The following is a 5,399-nucleotide window of genomic DNA, read 5'->3' as shown; positions in this document are numbered from 1 at the left end:
TTAAGGTATTGTTAAGAAATTATAGAAATAGATAACTTCTCTATAGTAGCTCAAATGTAGGTCCGATTGAAACGATAACTTTACCATAAAATTAGATAAAATTTCAATAAAGTTTTAATCTGTTTTTATAATTTTCTATCGGTTTTTTTAAGCAGGGTTAGACTCGGTACCCGATGTGTCTGATTTAATCGTATTCGCAAATCGATCTAAATGCAACAGTGTGTTATGTTGCCTTTGACAAATTGTGCAACTCGAAAATTTGCACGGACTATCCCAATGGGAACGCAAACAATTATAATACAATTTCGCGTTTTTTGCAGCTTCGATGCGTTTGGGCACCGATAATTGCTTAAGTTTGTCGCATAGATAAAGCGGATGTCGTTTGTTTTTACATGCCGAGCAATTACGTGAAGTATTCAGTATGAACGTTTGATTTGTAGCATTATTTCGTTTCTTTTTGTAGGAGATTCGTTTTTTTTTTATATCTAAATCGATTGACTTGGCTCTCTCGCGTTTTGATGCGTAAGGCGCGGTCTTATATAAGAATTCAGACATTTGATCGATCTTTGGAAATCCCTCTCTTTCGAGAGTCGCTTTCTATTTATCCGACGTAATTTTTGGTAACTTGCTTTCTGACACGTGAACAATTATTTTCGGATTAACGGATACTCACATGGAATTCAACGACGCGACGTGCCGTTGCGTGTTGTCCGCGAGTTTGGATAATCCGATTGTAATTTCCTTTTCTAATACCGGCAAGTTTAAAAATGAGCGATAAATGTCGTGAAATTAGTACACGTTTGACTTCGTATGCGCGTTTTAATAACTCCCATGCTTTAGCATAATTTATTCCGTGGACTTTGAAGATCTTTATTTTATTAACGGTGTCTCTGATCAACGCGAATTTTAAATAATGTAATGTATCGATAGTAATGTATCGATGTCGGATAGATTTGTCTGTAAGCCTATCATGTTGTTGAATGCATTTTAAATGATAACCAACATTCGAAACTACCGTCGAATGTAGGCAGAGACGCGTCAGGTAATTTGATACGACGTTTCCTTTCTGTACAACTACCGCGGGTTCCGTCGGGGCATTGTCGATCCGAACTCATCACTTGAAACGCCGGCCGTGGATGTATTCGCGACATTAATAATATTTTCAATTTTATCCGCGAGAGAATAAAATCGTTCTTGAATTATTGTAAATTCGTTCTGATGTGCATCGATCGAATCAAGCACGGAAAGTTCATCATTATGTTCCTCGAACGCGTGATGCAGATTCGTTAAACAAGCAATGCGCAGTTTTAATGTGGCGTTATCTAATTTATCTTGATCGAGAAGGTTTGAGAGAACGGTGATTTGGAATTTTAAGGATGTTCGTTTTGTAATAGAAATTTGACTCTATCAGCCGTGATGATATATGTATCGAAAATAAGATAGATTGACTCACGTTAATTGGCACTTCGTTTGACGAGCGGTCTGCTTATCGTTTCGAAGCTCTAGAAGGCCGTGGAAACTATGAAGATTACTGGTTGCTTTTATCAGTGGCCTTGTCGATGACCAATCTCTCTGTAAATCTTCGATGAACTGTATCTCGGTCGTTTATATCGACGAGACCTCATAGGAGGCACCAAAATGGATTGTGGATCGGTGGGATAAATTAATATCCACACACGTAGTTTCGCTTGAAAATCTGTTTATTATGATTTTTACACTGACTCGAAATTCACAGTAAAATATTGCGACAACGCTTAGGGGTAAACGAATTTATCCTGAATCGCACTAATTGAAATTGTTGGTATATATGTGTATATCGCGACAACGCCTAGGGATACGAGTACCCTGAGTCGCGCTAGGACAACGCCTAAGGGCGACGTGTTCGCCCTGAGTCCTAGTCCCTCGCATCTCTGATGCGATTCGAGATTCGCGTCAGAGATGCGGGATGCTATTGTAAGTCCGACTACAACACGAATGTCCGAGTTCATCGCTTGCCCAGCGACGGCGACCCTCCACGTAATCGTCAAAATCGCCCTTTCCTAAATTTTATTGGTCCACGTGATCGACACGTAAGATCGACCACATAGCGTTGGCGACAACGAGACGCGGAGGAATGGCCAGGATGTTAACTTATTAGATAAATTCCGTGAACAAAGGGTCTTTTTTGTATGTGTGAGTGCATGTATACATCTCCGACGTTTCTCTCGAACCTTCGATTTTAGACTCGTGTATGAGTGACGCATATATAGTTTTATGGCGCTTACGACGCACCAACAAACAAATGTTAAAAATTATAGCTTGATGTTTAAGGTACCTATTATCATATATTAAACCTTTTACTAACAGCAAATTAATGTGTTATAAGCTTTTCTGTGATGTGCTGCAGAAAGCACGAGTCAGCAAATCGGTACCGTCTAAATCATACCTGTGAACTTTATTAATATCTCTTTTCAAACTATTGAATTTATGAATAAAAATAATTAAAAAACACAAGATTAATAAAAGAATCATAAATACCAACTTTATTTGTAATTTATCAAACAAAGCTGTTTTGCTTGCGCGCAACTCAATGACGGTTTTTTTCTCTACAGACTTGTTATCAGAACAGTTTCGATCGTTAAAATAAATAATGTTGATTATGTCATGTGATCTAAAGATAAAGATAGATTAGTGTTCCTAAATTATATCGATACGATATAAGAACTCTTATGCTGGTTAGATTAGATACGATTTAGGAAACTTAACAGAAATGATAAAAATATTAATTTAATTTTTATAATAATTGTAAATATGTATACACAATGAATGTAAAATATTCTATAATAAAGGGTAATAGCGGGTTAAGGAGGTGATTTCAGGCTCCGCGCGTAATCGATCGTCATAGTAGGCAAAATGTCCACCCAGATAAAAGAAAATTTTGTGCAAAGTTTTATTTCAAAAGACCCACACAATTTCGAAATATCACAAGAGATGTGATTTTTTTATATTTTTTTCTCTGCCAAATTTAAATTAATCTTTACAAAAAAATTCATGATTACAAAGGCTATCCATATACATAAGTTTGAATTTTGTTGTCGTTTTGTGCTGAAAATTCTGTTTTAAAAAAAATTCAGAATATTTTAAATCGTATTTTCTCTAGATCTAAAAAATTGACCACTTTTTAAAAAATTCAGTAGATAAGTCTTATGCCTATGTCTATTATATTCGATATTTTTTCAGATTTTTTTATTTGGTGGAATGTGACGAAAAAAATAAAAATCGGTTTTTTTTTATTTTTCGGCCTTAAATGTATTCGATTGACATATATTGAATTGTTTCTAAATATAATTACTTACCTCCGATCTTATATCTGCAAACAATAGTATAAAACTTTAATGTTATAGAGTTCGCGTAATTTAAGTCGCGAAGTTTCAATTTTTTTCAGTCGGACAATCAATTTAACTAATTTTAGCAGTTATTCCACTTTTTTTAAACAAAGATCAATTTCTAACTATATCATGCATATAACAAACAATGATAAACAATAATTAGGATATAGACCGCGTAAGTGATAAAAACACAATTCAATTGAAAGCGCCTTAAACAGTCGAGGCTAAATCTTGGCACCTAATAATATTTCTATATAAATCTTAATTCTATATTTCAGTTATTTTAAACTGTGCGCCGAATTAATTTCGTGCTTGTAACGCAATCATAAACCGAAACCGGAATAGTGAGATCACAATTAAATCGATCTTCAATATGATGCGATTAAGCATCTTAAAAAACCTACGAAAAACTTATTGCGAAAAATATTATCTCAGCCTCTAACAAATTTATTTATTTTGTATCAAGTTAATTGCATGACGTTAGTCGTAAATTATAGTCGTAAAATAAAGAAAATGAAAATCCGAAACATCAAAACAAAACTCTATAACTCTGTAATATCTAGTCCATAGACATATAAAACATATATGTCTTATATGATATGATATGTCTTATGGTCATAGACATATATGTCTATGATCTAGTCACTTAATTGCACAATTTTTAGAGAATGTGCCCATAATTGAATAAAGGTATTATATACACATATGTTTAGTTATACATTTCTTAAGTTATGCGTTAAAAATTGAGTTAGTTCTTTGTAGTGGACCGATAAAATGGTTTAAAAAAATCAGAAAAAGAATATTTTTTTTAAGTATCAAGTACCTATTTCAAAAATTTGAAAAAATTATATGTTATAAAATAACATCTAATAATTTTACGGCAAAATTTTTGTGATGGTACAAGATCAATAAGATAGCTAAAAAAAATAAATAAAAATATTTTATTTTTTTGCAATGTTTCTGGCCTCAAAAAATCTTCAAAATTTTTTTACAAATGTATCTTATCTACATCTACAACATATATTTTGTTATGAAAATTGATTGAGCTGTTTAAAAGATATAATTTTTTTTTTAAATTTTGATTTTTATTTCTCACACTCCAACGATTGAATATTAAAAGCTAATGTTTGGTAAAATTGTAACTGATATTGATAGCAACTAAATTGTAAAAAATGGTCATGATCGGCGCGGAGGCAGATTCCCCCTTCTTATCCGGCTATGGCCTTTGTTTAAAAATTTCGCCGATGTTTCTAGACAGAAACTCGAAAAGTGGCAACTGTATCTATAAAAGTCTAGTGAAGTCCGACGAAGTCCGATGAAGTCTGATGAATTCCGGTGTAGTCCGATAAATTCCAGTAGTCCGATGAAATCCGTGAAGTTCAGTGAAGTCTTGAAGTAGGAAGTCCAAGTGTATATATATTTTCTGAGTGATTACCCCCTCGCTATATTGTATGTATTATACATGTTTCATTAATTTATTCATTGTTCACTTAAAACTTGCGATCATCTATTAGGACAAGATGGGGATCCTTCGTACGCTTTTGGAAGTTTTGCTTCCCAAACTGTGTTAAATGCTTTTACACTACTTAAATTTGTATCAATAAATAGTTTAGAAATCCAGCTACTAAAAACATGCATTAAAATAATAAATTAATATATAACTGAACGTAGATGATTTTTACAAAACTTGAAAATCGTACGAATTTACCTCTCAGGCGGGGTAGCTTCGTACATGTAATAGGGCACTTATGTACTTATGAGATAGTTTTAACTTATGAGATAGGTATAAACATAAAACATTAAAATTAACATTAAAATAAGATAGATTTACCTTATGAGATAGGTATAAACATAAAACATTAAAATTATTATTCTAAATATAAATAAAATGGCTTCAGCGTCGTCATTTTATTAAAAAAATTAATGAAAAAAATATTTTTTACTTCTAAAGACATGTATTATTAAAGCCTTAAAACGAATTTTGTATTACTTTTATTGTTTTCCTAAAAAGATCGGAAGAGCACACGTCTG

The sequence above is a fragment of the Wasmannia auropunctata genome, unplaced genomic scaffold, assembly GCF_000956235.1.
Source record: "Wasmannia auropunctata unplaced genomic scaffold, wasmannia.A_1.0 LD336090.1, whole genome shotgun sequence".
In the NCBI taxonomy this organism is placed as follows: Eukaryota; Metazoa; Arthropoda; class Insecta; order Hymenoptera; family Formicidae; genus Wasmannia; species Wasmannia auropunctata.
This window is presented reverse-complemented; position numbering follows the sequence as displayed.